At 41.4% G+C, this 21,423-nt stretch overlaps 1 protein-coding gene across 1 annotated transcript in view; it reads right to left on the reverse strand.

The window, feature by feature from the left end:
• Positions 1 to 21,423, reverse strand: part of Csgalnact1 (chondroitin sulfate N-acetylgalactosaminyltransferase 1) — a gene marked incomplete at its 5' end in the record, with an annotated part of 168,602 nt that overhangs the window by 95,590 nt on the left and 51,589 nt on the right.

Below are 21,423 nucleotides of genomic sequence, written 5' to 3' on the forward strand. Positions count from 1 at the left end.
TGCTTGCTGAAGCCTGTCACTCATTCTGTACCCAGTCTATCCAATTTGCCTTGTTTCTGAACTTACCATCCATCTTCTCACTTTTGAGCCTTACTGGCCTCTCAAATGTGGCAGGACGCTGTTTCTCTAGCTGTCATTGTTACGAACTCCTGCTTAGCTGTGATTTGTATTTTCACATCTGTCCCTGGCTATGCAAACTCATACTATCCTGACCCATACTGTCTATCCCAGGCATTCCCTGTGAGTCTTGCGACTGGAGCCAGGACACCGTATCTCTCCAATATCCAAGTACTTCTGAGCAGAGACCATGCACTTACAGCCACACACCAGGTTGAAAATATCCCAATTAAAAGGCACCCTGACTAGTGAAATTTTTAATTAACTGAGCAATGTTCTTATTGGAGAGGAGAAAAGAGAACATCTCTAGGTTGGTCAAAATGATGGCTGATATCTCTAAGGAATTTTTTCCTGCCAAGAAGTGAGATCCCTTCTTTCCTCTAGAGCACTGCAAAACAAGACAGCCATGGCAATACCCAGGTACCATGTGTCATATTGGCACCTTCCCTTGCAGCAAAGGGATCCTGGATTGGAGGAGACTCAGGAAGCCTAGGGGAGCTGGAGTCCTGAGGTCACCCTGCACAGCTTCCAGGGAAATGCATGCTGTTAATTAACAAGGAGGGGACTAATTAAAAGAGAGCAACGCTCTACCGCCAAGTTCCTTCTAGCTGAGCAATAAGCATAGGCCCCGAACAGATTGCAGGCAGAGTTGCTGAGCAGTAAGTCAGAACTACAAGGTGAGGTCAGAAGTGTGAATCACACCACGCTGCGCTGTGAAGACTAAGGTGACTCCTGGGTGAAACAGGCTCAACTTCATGGATAGGAGAAATCGGCATGAAGAGAGGAGCTTTTGCCTTCCTTGTAACAAGATCCCTATACCTTATTAGGAAGAAGAAGGGAAGTGGAGGACGAGAAAGGCCTCTACCAGGCACCAGCCAATGGTTTGAAACATTTTCCAGACACAGACCTCCCAGAACAAAGCAGTTTGTAAAGCTCACTTAATTGAACAGATAAAGGGGGAAAACAGTCTGAGGCAAAGCAGGTGACACAGGACCCTCTGGGGCAGCACTAGATGGGGCTCCATACAGGACAGCAGGGAGATGACTGGGCCTCTGGGGCATTGCTGTCAGTCTCACTTCTGCCTCATGAGAACTCTAATGGTGAGCTGCACATTTGCACCCTCAAGACTAGGAATCTGAGGTTCACTGGGGCCAGATGACTCCGTGCTGTAGTTTGGATCTCATGTGTCCCCCAAGGTCTGTGTGTTACAGGCTTGGTCCTCAGCACCCTTGAGAGCTGGTGGAACCTTTAAGAAATGAAGTTAAGGGGAGGTCTTTACGTTATTGAGGTGCGCCTTGAAGGGGTCTGAGCTCCTTCTCCTCCCTTCTTTCTCTTCCTCTTCCTCTCTTCCTCCTCTTCCTCCTTCTTCTTCTCCTCCCCCTCTCTCTTTCCCTTTCTTCGTTTCTCTCTTTGTCTTCTCACCATAAGGTGAGTGGTTTTGCTCCACCACCTGCTTCTGCCATGATGAGCTGCCTCACCACACGCCCAAAGGGTCATGTCTGAAACCTCCACAACAGACCCCCAATTAACCTCTTCTTTTTGTAAGTGGTCCCTGGTGTCTGCTATAGTGAGAGAAAGTTGACTAACACACTTGCCCACACAGATAGCCAACTCCAAATCCTAAAAGACCACAACAAAGGCCTTCCTCACACAGTTTCACATTTCAGAAAGCAGACATAACTATTCAATATATAGATTTCATCAAAAAGAGTGAAGTGGAAGGCAGTGTGCCCCAGCAAGGCAAAAGAGAAAGAGCAGGGAACCTGGAGTCCATGCAACCAGGAAGACTGGATACAGGACCACAGCCTCTAGAGACAACCTACAGACTTGAGAAGGGAAAACTCACCTTTGACCTCGAGGCAGAGGATGGGGTGCATGGGACGCGTCTTTGTCCCAATCTCACACTCCCACAGGGGGACACTTTGTGTAACCGATGACAAACTAAGAAATAAAACCTATTTTCTCATGCACCTGTGCTACCTAAAGGCTAGGGTGTGCTCCTTCTCCAGGCTTGGCATTCTGACCTCCCATTGCCAGAGTCAAGCACTGCCCAGCATGGTGGGGAGTCTACTGGATCCCAGGATATGGGAGTGACCTCAATGGACTGCCATCCCCACCAGGATACCCCAAAGGAAGGCCACCTGGGAGCATCCTAAATGAAGGCAGCAATGCCACGCAGTCAGTTGTTCATCGGGTTTTGCTGCCTGCTTGCAGAGGGAGATTTTAAGAACCAGCTACTTTTAGTCTAGACAAAGTAATCAGCCTAACTCCTCCCGGTCCTCCTCACCCTGCCCCACATGCAAGGCAGACACCACACATAAATGAGGGGCTTTCTTTTAGAAAGTGGTTATTATACAACCAGAATTATTGTGCAGAATAATTTGGGAAAGAAAACCAGGAAGCTACAAAGCCTTCTCTCTCTGTATTATCTCTCCTCTCTGTGCCGAGTATGAAAACAAAATCAAACATGTAGAAAAAAATCAACAGAGAAACCTCAATAGCAAATCAATACGTGAGGAATAACACCCAGTATTTGATAAAATAAAACCCAATATTTTAGATAGTATTTCTAAGTTTCTAGCACCAGCCTATGTCACCTGGCAAGCACTACCGTAATGACTTAGTCCTGATAACCAAGTGGGTGCTGCTTGATGCACTCAGCTATCCATGCTAGGTGGTTAACTGATTATTAAGGTATTAGATAGAAAATTTTGAGGATATCATACCTGTAAAGAAAGTTATCTTCAGTATAATATAAGCTGTCCTATTTGTACGCACAGAGGGATGGTAGAAAGCACTTATTTAATCCAAGTCTGTTTCAGAGTTTAATACTATCTAGCATCCCACCAATATATTGCCTCTACATCACTGTTCAACACTGCCTGAGCTTTCTGTGAACTTCACCTTCCTAGCTATGACCAGCTTCCCCCTACTTCTCTGATGTCTCTCTCCTAGGAGGCAGGCACTAGTCATATCATAACCATTTTGCAGAGGACATAGAGATGAGTTGAGATTGAGTTCCTTTACAAATGACCCAGCAGCTAGATGGCAAAATTGGGCTTCCAGTGGGAGTGTGTGCACTGTTCTGTGCTTTTCGTGCCTCTGCCACGTTGCTGCTCCGTCCTTTACCATGTGTTTCAGCAGAGGTGTGCAAGGAAAGGGAAAACGCGGGGACATGGGGAGAACCTGGAAATGCACGCTGCCTACCCAAGGAATGGTACTGAAGCATAAGGAGACAAAAGGGCAGTGGTGATGGGAGAGGTTTATAGCAAAGAGCTCTTATATGATGGCAGGGAATCTAAGCCTTATCCCATAGGCAATGGTGAGCCAGAGACCAATCACATGAGAAGAGAGAATCCACAAAAACGGGCCTCAGGCTTTAGTTTATACAACTCAGAGGATGAGTCACCACTGAAAATGACAACACACAGAGGAAGACCTAGGAGAAGGAGCAGTTTGGTTTGGGGCACGCTGCCTGTGCTGCCTGCAGGGATGACAGCTAGAGGAGAGAGAGGAGGACACTGGCGTGAAGCCTCTGCCTGCACGCATCAAGTTATCTGTCCCGGCAAACATCTGCTCTGCCAACCCTGAGACTAGACAGGACTTCCCCTGTCAATCTGTGACTCTCCAAAGAACCTGCATATCTTTTTTTGTTCTTTGGACTTTTTCTTTGTTTTTTGGTGATCAGCAGCCAGCCAGAGCCTCATACATCTAGGCAAGCATTCAGCTACTGAGTACACCCTCAGACCTGACATCTCCTTTTACCCTGGAAGGACGGTTCAGTAGTTAGGAGCACAGGTCTTGGGGCCAGGCCACTGAGTCCCACATTACTTCATTTTTCTCAGCCTTTGTCTCCCAAACACAGGGGCACAGAAGTGGCTGACCTACAGAGTCCTTGTGTTATATAAATGAGATAGTGCACGGGACATACTCAGCATACTGTGGAGGACAAAGTTAATAAATTCAATCAATGTGAAACAAAAAAAAACTCTGCACTATAGCAGAAAGATAAGCATGCCGTTGACACCATTTTATTGATGAGACAAATTAACCTCCAAGGAATGTTTATACTTTTGTTTATACAAAGTGACAGAGCTGGTCAAGGGTAGTCGGTACTAGAACCCAATTCAAGACTTCCAGTCTCTTGTCCACAATTTGTACCCCCAAAGCTCTATATGTAAACCCATTTGGCCCTATTCACTGATTCTGCATCCATGAATTCATTCAAGCATAGTTTGAAAATACTGGAAAAATTATCTGTGCTGAACTTGTACAGACATTTTTACATTTATCTTTATTCCTTAAACAGTGCAGTACAACAACTACTTACCTTGCACTTATATCGTTATGATTTGTGCTATAAAGAAGAATATGCATATGTTATATGTAAATACTCTGCCATTTTATGTCAGGGACATGAGCATCTGTGGATTTGATTATCAGGCAGGATCCTAGAACCAGTGCCACATAAATGCTGAGGGATGATCATAACTCTCTTATATCTTTATCATCTCCCAAAAGTTCAGTTATTAAAGACAAAAGGGGATGAAGGGACCAAAAAAAGCAAAGGGAAAGGAGAAGAGAGAAGCAAAAGAAAAGAAAATTATAATAAACCTGAGAAATTCTCCCCAAACAACCACTTTCACGGAGAGGTGCAGATCTAGTTAGGGCCACTAGGAGATTAAAAAGGCCACGGATGTGGACGGCTCAGCCCAGTGTCCTTTCACTGAGTAAGGGGTGGGGGCACCCTGGCTCTCAGGACAATCTATTTCATGGTTGCAGACCTGAGACTGGAAGCAGCACCAATTTTTCAGCACTAGAGGACTTACCAAAACAACCTGAGAACAACCCCCACTGGATTCTGCCTTGCAAAATCACTATTAAAAGGACAACAGGTACCATTTGGGAGAAATTTCAAGACTTCCTAATATATTTTTGAATTGCAATTTTCCAGTAGCTCCAAATGACAAGATCCAATATATCAGTGTTCTAATTTCACCTGCTCACATCAGACATATTCCTGGGATTCACAAAATAATTTAAACAACAGTAAAAGATTCTTCCCACAATATGTGTCAAGACGTCCTTGGTGAGGGTAAGGAGTTCCTTGATCCCCTCTTTTGACTGCACATCATTATCCTGATGAATAATGAATTTCAGTTCAAAGCTGTTTTGAGGGCAAAAAATGCCTCCATCTGAAGATAAATTGGAATGTGATCCTTTCAATTACATATGTGAAGCTGCAACAATTTCTGAAATTATTACAACTGCAGTACAGGAATCTCAAAAGAAGAAAATAATGGAAGTGTTCTATTCCTTGCTACAGGGACCTGTATTGCAGCCAGAAGCTGAGGAATATGAGCAGAACTTCTGACACCAGCACATGTTCACCCCACAGCCAGCCCCCTTATTGGAAAGATATATGGGATTCTTATTAAGTCGTATATACTATGTAGTAGCTCTATGTCAGCATGAAATAGCTTTTTTGAAGCTCAGTTAATGTTACAGTGAGTGTGATGGTTAATATTGATTGTTAATTTGGTTGACTGGAGAGTCACCCAGGGAATTAGTAAAAAACAATCCTGGGTATATTTGGGTGGATCATGAAGGTGTGACCCTGGAGATTCCACCTGGTCCCTGAAGCCCTGCCCTCTGGCACTCTTCTGTACTCTCCTTCCTGGCTGCCATGAACTCAGCAGCTTTCTCCAGCAGGCCTTTCCACCATGATGTTTCTGCTTTGGAGCCAGACAACCATGGACTGAAGCCATGAGCCCATTATACCTCCACCCCTTGAAGTTTTGAATGTCAGGAATCTGGCCCCAGCAATAGGAACATTGACTAATACAGTGGATATGAATTCTACCCATGTAATCAGCCAATGTGTATGACATGCTTACTTTGTTAAAGAGACCAGATGAACTTCCATAGGGGATAAAGAGAAGGGTCAGTCAAGGTCTCTGTCCTCATAAGGGTAATGAGCAGTGGGTAGAATAGGAGCAAATAGAACTACGATGTCAGGGGAAGGTGATCCATCATCAGTGATACAAACAAAATGCCACGATAGTTCAGGGGAGAGAAAGATATTTCTGGTTAGAGGACTCGGAGACATTCCAGCTAAGCCTTTCAATGTGCACATTATTTGTTAGGTAGAGATGGAGACACTTGGGGAACAAATAAATCACCGTGGACATAAAATATGCAGCAAATCTAATTAAGTCTTTTTCTCATTCCACCCCAAATCCACTATTAAGGATGCCTAGTGTCTTAATGAAAAAAAAAAGAGAGAGCTCTAAAAATTTGCCACTTTACTGAGTGCATCTAATATTTTTGTAGATTATTTTCTTAGCCTGGCTATGTCTCTTAACTTTCACACATTTTTTTTTCATGTGCCCCAGGGCAATGTGAAAATACAGTGGGCTTGTCATTATCCTTATTCTTAATTTTTAAAAAATATTAGTTTCTTCTCTGTAGAGAGAAGAGTTGGGACTTTTTTCTAGAAACCAAGCTAATGCATCTCAAGGTTGATATAAATGCAATTATCCCGTGGAGCAGTGAACCCAAGGAGGGTTCAGCTTTTAATGAACATTGCTTTATCTCTATTAAGAGCCTTATAATGAGATAATGTTTTTGAGGAGTTTTCCGTAGCTACAGAGGGAAAAGACTGTTGCTTGCAAAGTGCCTCCATTCTTTATTTCCAACTTTCTGGCTCAGTGATAACAACTGGTATAAGCAAAACTATCACAGATCATACCTTTGTCAAACATCACAGGGCCCCAGCTTACCAATCAGACAAAACATGCCAAAGGAAGATGAAGAAGTCTACCTACACTGCAGACACTTGTAAACTAGCGCTCAAGCTCTAAGACCAAGCAAACCTAGAAATAGTGCAAGACACAAGCTGACCGCCTCCTCGGACCTCAGTACCGCATATAATTTACTGCTTTGCTACGTCTTTATCTCTAGCAATTCAGAAAAGTAAGCACGCCCTTTCGGTATGGACACAGTGTGTTCTTAGTCAAATTTATTTGCTAGGCCGTGGCCTCTTTCCAGAACACACAATCTTAGTGGCAAAGCTACTGAAAAATAATGTTCCTTTCCTTTAAATAAATGTGCAAATGCTTTAGACAGTTCAAACTGAAATGCTCTCTATGGGTGGCACTATTACTGCTTTTATCTTCCTTATGACTGGCACAGAGACCTGCAGAAATTTCAAAGGAATTTAGCTTGAGAAAACCAAGTTAGAGGTAATAAATCAGGGAAAAAATAAATTCTATGTACATAGGAAATGTGAGGCCATCAAAGACCTGTTCTCCCATCACAAACAACCTGTGTCTCCTTCCCAGATCCTTTCTCCTCCCACCTAGTGTCACGCACATTGTCCCTTATGCATGCTACCCAATTCTCACCTGCTGGGGTGGTACATTCTGAGGGGCTTCCCATCCCTGCCCCTGCCCGGATATCCACACTAACCCTGGATAGCTTCTCCCTGCTGCCTACTGAGGGGATACAGCCAGCACCTACTAAAGCTGCTCCATTGCTTACATCTTATACAGCTCTAGTACATCAAAACCAAGAGAGTGACATTAACATAGCATGTGCTCGTTGTTCTAGTGTATCCTAAGAGTGGGAATGGGGAAATATAAGATCTTTGCAACTTCCTGTGGATCTGTAAGTATTAAAAATAAAAAGTTAGAGAAAAGGAAGGGAAGGGCAGGGATGGGAAGGAAAGAAAAGGAAGGGAAGGGAAAAAAAGAGTTCTTCAAGTATCCAAGACCCAGCACTGTCCAATTCCACCTTCCATTCTGCTACATCCAAACCCAACTGGATCCAGGGAGGAGCTCATGAGTCTGGCCTGGCACAAGTGAAGCTGAAGTGTGCCCAGAGACACCCAAGTGGATTTGTAGAAGAAGCATATCAGAGAAGAGGTCTAGGCTAGAGAGAGATTCAGGTCACCGCCATGTTGGCAGTAACCAAGTCATGAGACTGAATGGACTTACAGGGGAGTAGAGTAGGGAGGATATGTGGTTCTGAGTCTGTTGGAACTAAAATATCAAGGCCAGGAAAAGAGGATGAGCCTGCAAAGGAGACAGAGAGGAACTTCCAAAGAGGTCCTATATTATCATGAACTTGGAGGCCAAGGCTGCCTGAGTGGCTGCACTTAAACATTTCTGGAGATGTCTATGATTGAGCGGGGAACACTGCCTAACACTAGCTTTACTCTTAGTCCTACGGTTTGGATGCGGCCTCCGTGTGTCTCCCTAGGGTCATGTGCTAGAATGGTGGTCCTCATCATAACAGCACTGAGGTTGTGAAGCCTCTATGCGGTGATTAAACCATGAAAACACCATCCTTGCCAGCGATATATGGTAGTTCACATGAGACCATTATTTTGTGAGAGCAGGGTGTTATACAAGAGCAGGCCTGGCCTCTTCTCAAGCTCTTGCTTCCTCGTCCACCATTAGACACCTCTTCCCCTCTGTCTCCCTCTCTCCAGAACACATTCCTTCCATGTGATCCCATCTGCTGTGCTATGATACTGCCAGGGGGACGCTGAGCAGACAATGACATCACGCTGTTCGGACTTTCTCGCCACCAGAGTAATGAGCCAATTAAACATGTTTTCTTTATATGTTACCCAGTGTTACACATTCTCTTATAGTAATATGAAACAGATCAAGACAATTAGGAGGCCCATTGTTGTCACATACTCAAGTTACATTCTCCAAATTAGCTGGTTTTGGTCTCCATCTGCCTAAATACAGTCTCTCAACTTGTTCAGTGCTGAGAAAGTAAAGAAAAAGCCACGTCTGATATTCAGAAGCTGTTCTCACCCTCACAGCGAGGTCATGTTGTCCTGCTATTAGACATAAACTGTCTCCAAGAACAGTCTCAGACGGGTTACTTTGAGAACATGACAAAGAGAGATAAAATAAGACCATATTTTTGCCTAAACAAAGATTAAAACAAAATTACTATGTTACCGACAAATGACCAAATGCCTCTCTGGACCCAAATGATTGTCTGCTTTTTTTTTACTAATTACAACTTTATTGCCATTTTAGCTTACCTCTCCATATATAAGATTTCCTGAGATACCTAACCAGTAAATTGCCCCACTTTCTGATTGCATCCAATCTCAAGAAAAAAACCTCTTCTTTCTTAGACCTTACTACAATTCATCTAACCAAAACCCAAATCTATAGAAGAGATGTCTCTCGTACCTTCTTATTAAGACTCTTGGTGATTCCCCATGGTGTGCATTACACACCACAGCAACCTGCCATAAACCCACACGGCTGTGTGTTCCTGATGGTTTTTGGCTGGAGAAATTGACAGAACTCACGTGTGGAAGATAAATATATTGAGCCCTTAACCCCCACGGACACCAAGCTTAGGACAGTAGTTACCTTTTGGGAGGGGAGAGGAGGAATGTGGGGAAGGGACTGCAGCCCCTTGGGGCTCTATAGGGGAAGAGATGTTAAAGTTAGGAAGATTTTACTTCTTAAACTAGACGGTGAGTAGATGGACTGTTGTTCCCCATAGCATGTTTAAGTCTGAAATTTTTAATAATATATATTTAAGAAGGATGCAAAGGACAGTGATGTGAGATGTCGCTGAGAAATCAAATAAGCACAAAAGAACTGCCCACTGTGTGGGGCAAAATGAAGGCCACTGATAACTCTTCCAGTAGAGTGATGAGTGTGAAAGACAGATTAGAGTGAATGAAAGAGAGAGTGGGAAAGAAGTGGAGAAAATGGACACAGAACACTTTTTAAAAAAATTTAGCTGCAAGGGGCAAAGAATGAGAGACACAGAGAGAGCAATAGTTGGAAAGATACAAACTGTGATCAAAAAATGATGGATACTTAAATTTAAACCGGTGCTACTGTAAAAGACACATTGCCATTAATCCCCCTCAAAATACTTCCTTTTGCTTCAAACACACCACTATACTTGCCACTTTCTGAAGCAGTTCTCGAAGCCTTTTTTTTTTTGGTAAGAGTCTTTAGTTATACTATTGTGGCTACCTCAATGTCCTGAGCTGATTAAAATGTTTACTTTTCCAGGTCTTTTTTTTTTTTTTTTTTGTACTGGGAATTGAACTCAGGACCTTGTGCTTGCCAAGCAGGTGCTTATGTGACTGAGCTATATCCCCCGTCCTTCCAGGTTATTTTGACTTTGAAAAGGGCCAAAAATCACACAGTGCCAAATTCAGCAAATAAGGTGGATGACCACACATTGTAGTTTTTTACAAGCCAGCCATTCTAGATGGAACTTGGAAGCAGTATTCACCCTATTTTTGATCAGGCCTAATAAAAACATTCACAGAAAAGGACTTCCAGAACTGTTTCAGAAAGTGGTAAGAATGATGAAATAAGTGTGTTTGACATGAGGGAGAATATTTTTAGGGAGCTAATGTTAGTGTGTCTTTACTGTAATGAATTTTGCCAATTTAAAAATTCTTTGTATATTTGGATCACTCTTTGTATACAACAGGGCAGAAGCCCATCACACCTGCACAGGTGGTAAGGTCTGGAGCCTCGGCCACTGAGGGACATCCGTCCTCCCGAGTCCTGCTCAAGCTTGAGGGTAAGTGGGTGGGAGCTAAATCAAGCAGAGGACCTTTTCTCATTCTGTTTCATTTAACTTTAAGTTTTAGACTCTAAATACATGGAATAGATCATACTGTAACCTTTTCCCCCATTAATAATAACTACCTAGAATTGGAAAGAATGAAAAACAAAGGAAAATTGTGCTTATTTACTAAAATCCCAAATAGGCATACATAAACACATATGTGTGTACACATGTATATTATTCCATATCTGCAACTCTTTCATTAACCTGAAGAGTAAACTCGGCACTTGTGATTCAGTCTCTAAATTTATTATTTATAACCCTTTAAGTTTTGCTATAATTCAGTTGCTGAACTCTTGCTTGCAAAAAACTGTGGAATCAACAGCAAAGCAAATTCAGTCATCTGCAAAGTTAGCCAGACTTTACATCTCACGTCACAGATATTCTAACGAGAAAGACACTGGTAAAGAGAAAGGAGTCACACAAGATGAGATGCACGCGGAGTGGTTTTGTTCCACACAAACATTTCACTGCAGTCTGGAACCTGCGGAGGTATCGCTTGTAGCACAGCTGTGCTGAGGCTGCTGCTGCCTTCTCTGCCATTCCCCAGAGCATCTCTGTCACATAGCTGAGGCCAGTTGATCTGTAAGCCCAGAACTTCAGCATGAACCTCTGAGAAATGGAATCACTGACTACTTGTTAAAGCTGCCATTTCCTATTACATAAAAACACGGTGTTGATGAATTTAAAAAAGTAAAACCCTTTGATGAACTCCAGGGAGCTTGAAGCTCTGCACAGACAAGGCCGTTCTTTAAATTCTCATGACACTGTACTACAGGAGGTAGACAGCTATCATTATTATTTTAGAGGTGAAAAGACTTCAGTCCCCAAGGCACTATCTTTATAGACTAATGTAAAATAATTAATTAATTAATCTGTCACGCAGAGTTTTCACTCCTACACAAAATTTTAAAAGCAAATGTAGGTCAGATGGAAAGGACCTGCATTTTGCCATATTGCTCAGACGCATCCTGGATGGGTAAAGACAGTTCTGGCCGGAAGGCAGAAAGCCCAGTTCAGCCTTAATTAAATATGCAGCTCTAGTGCATCTTTTTATGTACTGGAATTCTCTTGTTTGGAAAAGTACAGTCAAAATTCACAATTCAATGGCATTTGTACATCCTGTTCCCACCACCGCTTACCAACTAAATAACTTCAGCAAGTCACTGGCCTTTGCTGGTCTAAGTTTCTCAAATGCAGGTAAAACAGAGGCGAAACCTTATCACCTACAAGGCAGCAGCCCTGAATGTCTCACCTCTTCATACTGTATGTAGTCAAAGTGAACTTTCAGAACAGCTACGATCTTTGGAAGAAAAGAACTTTATTTTCTGCATCTGAATTTAACTTTGCCCTTGCCCCAAGTTGCACAGAGCAGAGCACCTATCCCATTTCATTTTGGAAAACTCACCACAGTGAGTTTTTTTCCATTAGAAAACTTTAACAAAAGTCCAGTGGTTCTTTTCCATCAGATCACCTACCGACAGTGCCTCAGGCTCTGTCTGGCCTGCTCTTCCCTTCTCCCTGTGGAAGCAGGCAGAGGAACCTGTCCTCTCTGAATCTCTCCTCTGCCTGCCTGCAGCTTGCATTTTTCTTTTCCATTGTTGAGAACATGATCCTGACATCATATCCAGCATCTGCACTAGGATGTACTGCAAATACCGTGCTAGAATGTCAGCTCTGGCTTGTAGGAACGTGTGAGTCCTCTGCTACTGGCGTCTTTTCTACGAAATGTGATAAAAACATACAGCGAGTGTTTAAATTTTTAAAAATTATTATGGTAAAAGACATATCGCCACTAACCTCCCCCAAATACTCTCCCTCACATAAAACACAATTATCTTATTGTTGTGGCCACTTTCTGCAGCAATTCTGGAAGTCCTTTTGTGAGCAACATGATCAAAAATACAGTGAATGCTGATGTCAAGCAGCATCCAATGAAAAGGCTGCTGGTAGAGACATCACAGTGTCCTCATGCCCCTTATATAAGAGACCTGGCACCACGTGACTTCTGGTTCTTCTCCAAAGGCAAAATAACCATGAAAGATAAACATTTTGAATTGATTCAGGAGATCAAATCAGGCAAGCAGGATTTCCAGAACTGCTTTACAAAGTGGCAAGGACAATGGAATGAGTGTGTTTAAAGCAAGGGGAAGTGTTTTGCGGGGGATTCATTGTGATGTGGCTTTGATGTAACAATTTTTTAAAAATTTATTTATTCATCATATTTGTGTCATATTTCCAATCTCTAAAACCTCAAATATACATATCTCATATCCGTCTCTCACAAACCTAGCTTTTGGAAACACGAAATGCTTACTTTCAGATACTGTCTCTGTCACTATGTCCTGAAAAATTCTTGTCTGACCCTAGAACCCCAGCTGTAGCTGCTTTACCCAGACTGAATCCATTCTCCTCTGGAAACAATAAACACCCAAGTCCCAGTGGATGGGAAGCTGTAGGACAACAAAGAACAACTGGGGTTACCGAGAGTGAGAACAACTGAGTCTGGAATTTTAAAAAACACTATCCCTGTTACAAAACCTTTTATACTTTTTACTGTTTTCTTAAACATTTCTACTTCAGATTCTGATGGCTACAAAACAGCTCCAGGGGTGGTCTTCCCATTCCAACTCCTCTGCCAGCATCACTCATATTTTTTTTCAAAAAAAATAGGCATCTGGAAAGTGCTCATACTCATCCCACCATATTCCAACCATCAGAGTGCTTGGATGACAACAGGTGCCAAAGAGGTAACCAGCTCTTCGTCTCCCCAGATGTGCACCTTTAGACTGTGTAAACCCTCTGTAGAGACAGCATAGAGAGTTAGATATAACCTAGGACACCTGCATTTACAATCACCCAGCCCTGGGAGACTATGTTTATGTAACTCTCCCCACCTTTATCTTTTGCTCACATCATATATTTTTGGTTGTAGTGCTAGGGAGGGAACCTAGGGTCTATGCATGCTTGGGAGGTGTTCTACCACTAAGGTGCAAACCCAGACTGATCTCACATTTGTATGTACTTTGTATCCTCCTAAAAGACAGGAAGCTCTTGCAGAACATGGAATGGGTCTTGCTTATTCTGTACATCAAAAGACACGGTACAGTGGGTCTTGCTTATTCTGTACATCAGACAACAGAAGACACGGAGTAACATTCAGTTTCAATTTGTCGAGCTTCCCCAGTATACTTATCTTAATTCTCCTTTATGTTGGGGTAGTGAAGACATTCTTAAAGGTCTTTTCTTCAAGGACTATACAATTCTAATTGAATATAATTAAAAACAAAGCTTAGATAGAGGTACTCAGATGTAGCATCCGGTCTTCTTTCTTTCAAAAGTCTAAATATAATGTAAGAGTAATACTGAAAATATATTCAGTGATCTATGAAATCAGAGTAAAGCTTGAAAAAATACTTCATATTAGCAACCACATAGCTGGATTCAATCTTAGGCAGCATGGGCGTAGAATGAAGCAGTAAACTCAGACAGCCAGTCACCAGCCCTTTGCATCACTATAGATGGAGGTGCATTAGGGAGAAAACATACCCCATCATGACCCTTCAGAAGCCATTAAGCCCGGGGCTGGAGAAGATTAAATTAAATCTACCAAGTACTATTTCCTGGCAAGACTCAAAGCAGAAGGAATAGAAAATTGAATCAGAAATGGAAAAGCCCCAAGTGACCTAAACTCTCTCACACGTCTAAAATGCACAGGGAATGATAGTTTAAAGGGCTGTAAAAAAATGCCTGGGAGAAATCACATAATAATCACGAGCCATTTATTAGGACTAATCTTGCTTTGGGTAATATTTTTTCTTCTTCAGATCAAGTGGGAAACTTTGCTATCCAAATAGTCTTGATGATTATAATAATATATTTTGTGTATACCCATTACACAATATCTCCTCCCTGAAGAAGCTTTAAATCTTGCCAAACTGCCAAAATATATATAGTAGCTGACACAACCCAAAGGTGCTGTCAGGTTAAAGAGATGAGAATATAGAATTACCAGCCAGGACCAGAGAAGGGTAGTCACAAGGGAGCATAGCAAAGCTTTAAAACCATCCCTTGTAAGGGAGAAAATAAGGGACAGGTTTTATATACATTTTAGTAGTTTTAATCTATTTCTAAATTATAACTCCTGTGCCTATTACCAGCATGTGGATTACAGCGTTAGAAAAAACTGGAAAAGAAGCATTGTCTCCAAAATTTAATTTTAGGAATGATTAGTGCAGTTTTCCAGATCTTTAGAGGCCTGCAAAACAAATCTTACGGCGATTCTTCCAATACCTCAAAGAAGGATTCATTATCAAACATGCCAAATAAACTATTTCCAAACTGATGGTACAAAATAACTTAGTAATTTGTAGCTTCTGTTCCAGGAACACCAGTAAAAAAATGGGATAAAAGTTGATTACTATTCAAATTGGACCTCCTGCCATGGGTGATTCATCAATGGAGCTCTCCTGATTAGGAGGAAAGTTTAGGAATATACACACCTAGACACTCATCCTTGAAAGCACAAGGTCAATTAAATGCATATTTATTCCATAAAATTTTAAACATTTAAAATCATTCAAATGATGATTAATAGAATCAGATTAGCATTTAAAATTTAGATTTTTTAATAAGTGAGGCAAAACAATGTTCCAACTTAATTTCTAAAAATTTAAAAACTAAACATATTCCAATGGAAGACAGTGAATTGATTCATGTATTTAATCTTTAATACATCACTATTTCAAGCTACAGAAGAAATAGGACATGATCTTACGAATTAGTGCAAAAAGTTCAACAACCTTTCATGACTTAAAGCTGTCAAAAAGCCAAGCTGAGAGAATTTCTTATAAAACCCTACAATGAACAATACACTTAATACTGAACACTTTTCCTATGGGTTGGGGGGAAAGCAAGGACATTCACTTTCCCAACTTTTGTTAGATCTAGTAAAAGGCTGTCTAGCCAGTACAGTAGTCAAGAAAGCTAAACAGGTTGAAAATGAAGACATAAATGTCCAGATTTGCAGATGACTTGGTTTCCTATGTAGACAATCCTGAGTAACCCACCAAAAACTCCTAAAGCAAATAATTGAATTCAACAAGGTCAAAGGATGCAAAATGAACATCAAAAATCAAATGGGTAATGTTAGTCATTGACTTCAAATGATCATTATGCGCCCACGTAGGCTTATTGATTGTAATGAAGGCACAGCTGTGCTAGCGGTGCTGATGGGGGCTGTGCACGTGTGGGGTAGGGGCATACAGGGAATCTCTGCACTCTCTTCTGAATTTTCCTATGAACCTAAGTTGTTCTGAGCAAACAAAGAAGAAAAAAAAGAGAAACAATTATCTTTCTCACATATTCATCAATGAATACATGGACATTGAAATTAAAACTACAACTGCATTTACAATCACCTATTTGAAATATTTAAGTGTACTAACAAAATATGTACAACACTTATGTGCTGAAAATTATAAAACACTAACAAAGAATTCAAAGATCTAAGTAAATGAATTCCTGGACTGGAAAAATGTATTCATGGAATGAAGACAGCTTAGGGACTATTTATATCTATATGTCTATATCTATATCTATAGCTCCAAATTGCTGTATAAATTTAATATAAACCTTTCAAAAATCTCAGCAAGATTGTTTTATACAAATAGGCAACACTCTTCTAAAATATATACAAGGAAGCAAAGAAATTAGAATGGCTAAAACAATTTGATAAAGAATAAAGTAAGAGCAATCTATCTACCTATTACGAGAATTATTATATAGCCACAGTAATCAAAACTGTGTGGTACTGGCACATGAGCCCAGTGATACAGAACCAAGAACCCAGAAATAGATTCATATACCCAGCTGATTTTTAGAAAAAGGCGCAAGAGTAATTCAGTGGGGGAAACAGTGCCCCCTCCAAATGGTGCTATACTGCAGCAACTTATCTACTCCACAGGAAAAAATAATACAATAAAAACCTTAACTGAAGTATCACATTTTATCCAATCAACTCAAAGGAATCACAGATTTAAATGAAAGCTGTTAAACTTACATTTCTAACATTCTCCTAGGTTTAAAATATATAGGAAATTGTTTGGGATCTAAATCTGTTGACAAAGAGTTCTTCAGCTTGGCTGCAAAAGCATGAGCAAGGAAAGGAAAAGCTGATGAGTAAGATTTCATCAAAATTAAAATCTTGCTGTGTAAAAGACTTTGTTAAAGTAAATGAGAAGGTAAACTAAGAGCTAAGGAAACTATTATTAAATCACATGTGTGACACAGACTAGCTTCTGGTTTCTAGAAGATAGAGAACCTAAAAACTCAATAGTCACCCCCCTACACAATACAATTAAAATGGGTAAAAACCATGAACAGACAGTTCATTACAGTAGGAAATCAGCCAAGAGGCTAAGGCAGTAAAACAGGCAAAAGATAATGGTGCTATGATTTAAGCATCATGCAGTGTAAACAGGTGTCAAAACATCTCATGGAACCCCATAAAAAAGGGGTTTAAAAATATATTTAAATAAGATAAAGGCAATGATGATTTTAAGGAGGGTGTGGCAATGGGTATGGAGAGGAGTGAGTTCTGTGTCGGATGCAGGATTGAAAGACAGGACAATGGGAATGGGAAAGTGAAAAGGGTTGCAGAATCCCTTAGTGTATGACAAGTTTATTTTCTGAGTCAGAGGAGACTAGGGGAGGTACAGGCATGGAGTAACAGTGCATTGTGCTTTGTACAGGACAAGTTGGAAATGACAGGGAGAAGATCAGAGAATGGCAAGGTTTATATAATTCTTGCTGTCAGCGTTGTGAGCATGTCTTCTGTCCTGTGCCCTTGCTTCCTGGATGATCTCACATTGACCTGTGATGCCTTCTCTGAACCCACCAAGTTCACTCTTGCCTCCAGGCTTATACCAATCTCTTCTCTCCACTTGCAAAGCTTTTCCTGACATTCTTCCGCCTCTGCTTCCTTCTTATCTGTTTGGTCTAATTCTGAGTATTTCCTCCTTAAAGGCTCTGAGCTGGTCGTAAGTCAGAAACTAAACTTGATCACCTATTGTTTCATTTTCCTTCCTGTTCTGAATTAATCTTTAACTGTACAGATTCAACATGTACAAAATGATGCTTTAACACATTCATAGTGAAATGACTACAACACTCAAATAAATGAATGTACCTCACATATTTACCAAGGTTTTTGTATGTGTGGTAAGATCACCTAAAATTCTCTCAGCAAATTTTCGGGTAACAATACAATATTACTAATTATAGTTCTCAAGCACATTAGATCTTTAGATTTATTTACCTGACCTAACTGCAAGCTTTTACTTTTGAACTTTTTTTTTTTTTGAGACAGGGTCTCGCTATGCAGTTCAAGCTGGCCTTGAGCTCACTTTGTAGCCCAGGCTGGTCTCGAACTCGCAACGATCCTCCTGCCTCAGCCTCCCGAGTGCTGGGATTACAGGCGTGCGCCACCACGCCCGGCCTCGACTTTTGACCTTTATAGGGAAAACTATCCCAAATTATCTCATTATTTTCTCATTTATTGTCTGCCTCTCTCCACAAGAAAGGTAAACCTACTAGAACAGGGAGCTCCCATGTCTTATTCTCTGCCATAACTTTGGTGCGCAGACCTGGCCCGGGTAAACGCAAGCCACTGAGTAAGTACTCTTTGACTGGAAGGGAAAGAGGAACTGGAGAAATCTAAACTAAATTTCTTTATCATGGCCATTAGTAGGGTTGATAAGCAGAAAATTGTCCTCCTCATGCCATACATCACATAAGCAGCCAAAACTGTCCTGTAAACATACGTTCCAGTTGACAGGAGGTTGCAGTCCTACTAAAACGCCGCATAGACAGGCCGCAGCGGAGGGGTGCAGAGTATGCAACACAGTAATACCTATGCTTCAGGTAAAGATGGGAAGAACTGAATCTAGAGAATGATGACTGAGAATCCTGTGGACTATTCCCGTGAGACGACACCATCCACTCCTACTGGGGACCTAGGAATGTCTAGGGTTTTAGACCACAGAAGTCAGGGAGATCCCTCCGCTTGGAGGGAAGTGGAGGCGGGGGAGAAGCAGGAAGCCTAAGGGAGTGGGGTGAGTATCCAGCCAGCAGACTCCTCCCTCTGCAGCGAAAGAATATGGAGAGAATCAGCCAGCTGGGCGACACACACAGGGTATCAGGGCCACAAAACACAAAGATCACAGAGCCCTGACATTAAACCACATCTCTACAGTTGTCCCAAGCCTGAAAGGTGATTGCTCCTGGTTCCCATGAGATTCCTGTCTTTTTTGTGTTCTTTATAATATCCAAGCTCATCACATTATTTGGGACTTTATGCCTTGCTGCCCAAGTAGTCTAACAAGCTAACTATGCAATCAGAAAAGCCATGCCCTATCTAGTTAACTATGCTCCTTCTACTTGCTAGATTATTATAGAGATGTTTCAGATAATCATACAAAGAGCTGTATGGAAACAGGGGAAATGGTATTTATACCTTCTCTCTCTCCTCTAGTTCCCCAGACTCTTGCCACACCAGCTCGCTGTGTAGACACACAACTGACTACATGTGAGCTCACAGTTCCTAACTCCTAGTACATGCTCGCAAACACTTGTTTTGAATAAGTGTTTGCACTGTGCTCACTAGTGAGGAGAGACCATTAAGCATGAGCGAGAGACTGGAAAACAACACACAAAACTGAGAAATCTTGTTCTTGCTCACATGGCAGGCTGGGATCTTTGTGATCAGATCTCTTCTGACTGCTTCAACTCTCAGCTCTCACATCGTGGGTTTCCCACTGCAGCCACACTGCCTTCCTTGTGCTACAGATGCTGCAGCTGTGTCTATATGGCCCACCACCTTCTTACCCATAGAGCTTTGTTCATTCCATTCCTGTTGCCAGGGACACCTTTCCGCTCCTCACATCTGAGCGATCCCATAGGCCTCCTCCGGCCTCAGCTTACTCATCATCTTCCAGGGAGGCTGCTGCGGGACCTGGTAAAATGCCCACGGCACCCCTCAAAGGGCACTCAACCCTCTCCATCTCCGCTCACCTGTCCCCAGACTGTAGGGCATTTAAGGAATCCTTGTGTCACATCCCAGGGAATTACAGCTAGGCCTCAAACAGCACAGTTATCTGTATGTACATACCTTTTTCTGGATAAATTCTTTACTAAAGCATTTTTACCTTTTTCATTGGGCTCTCATATGTTTTCAATGTTCATTTTAACACATATGCATTCTGTAATAAAATATAACTCTTGAATGTAACTTTTGAATGATTCCATATTCCCTTTCCTTAAAATAAACACTTGCCATGGAAGGATGGAGGACCGTGTTTCAAACACATCCTTTTAGGCTCCTGTCAAACATTGCTTTTGGCAGTTTCTATTTGAATCTCATAGCCTTTGACAGAAAAGGTCTTGAACTATCAACAAATACTGCAGCAGAGACAAGACGTGTTTATACAAAAGAAGATGAATATCTGGCATAGGTAGATCTTATTATGGCAAGTTCTCCTATCCAAGCAGATTGTCTAGTTTTTGAAGGGAGGTAAAAGAATAAATAACAGGGAGCCATTTTCCAAATGCTGCTGGTTCTGACAAGAATTTCATTCCAAGCACCCAAGAAGGAGGAGAAAAAGCACAAGGAATACACACACACACACACACACACACACACAGAGTCCTCTGGAACCTATTAGCTAAACCCAAAGGAACACCATATAAATTCCCTATAAAGAAAACCCCATCAGTTAAACCAGAGCTGTGTCATTTAAGCCACAACAAGAAGGGAAGAATGTTCATTTCACAGGACACGGAAGCTGAGTTAGTGGCAAATGGATCATTAAATCCTTCAGACAATAGTCTTAATGATATGGTTCCTCATGACAGTCTCCCAAGTCCCAGATCTCACTAGCTATTTTCTTTCTTTTCTCCATAAAAGCTTGCTGCCCTCCCCAGGTCCACAATAACTCCCTAAGAATCTTGATGGGGTTACAGAAACAAGAAATGATGATTAATTTGTACAGGGGAGTTCTTAGGCTCTGAGCAGAGAGAAAAACACATTTATGTCTCTCCTTATGAAGGCAAACAGGAGGCCTCTTCTGCCAGCCGTTTCTTTACTTAATTACATACTTAAGCCCTCTTAAATCATTCAGTTTTTAAAGAATAGCTACTATTCAACACAAGAAGAAACAGGAATTTCTAAGTTATTTTGATTGCTTAACTGTCTCTAAAATAGTTGGGTTAACTTCATAAAAGTAATATCGCAAGCATTTGAAGGAGCCCATCCCTAGATTGCAATGCTGTTTCCAGATAAATGCAATTCGGTAGTCATATTTGAAGAATGAAATATCAGAGAGGGATGAGCTCTCTCAAGAATATTTACCTACAGGTATAATCATTCAGCAGCGCGCAAGAGACAATGGTCTAGTCAAAGCTACAGGCAACTGATTTAAGCTGTGTGAAACCCAAGTCTGAGAATACTGAAAGTAGTCATCCGCAAATGCAAAAAATATCCCAGATTATAACTGGACTGCAGTCAATAACACTTGTATGTGGGGTTCTTTTCCTCATTAAACTTTGTTTTAATGGATCTCAAGGTTCTGTGACAGATTTTTGGTCAAGTTGTTTCCATGATTTTAAAAA

The sequence above is a fragment of the Chinchilla lanigera genome, unplaced genomic scaffold, assembly GCF_000276665.1.
Source record: "Chinchilla lanigera isolate Chin_1 unplaced genomic scaffold, ChiLan1.0 scaffold00002, whole genome shotgun sequence".
Lineage (NCBI taxonomy): Eukaryota > Metazoa > Chordata > Mammalia > Rodentia > Chinchillidae > Chinchilla > Chinchilla lanigera.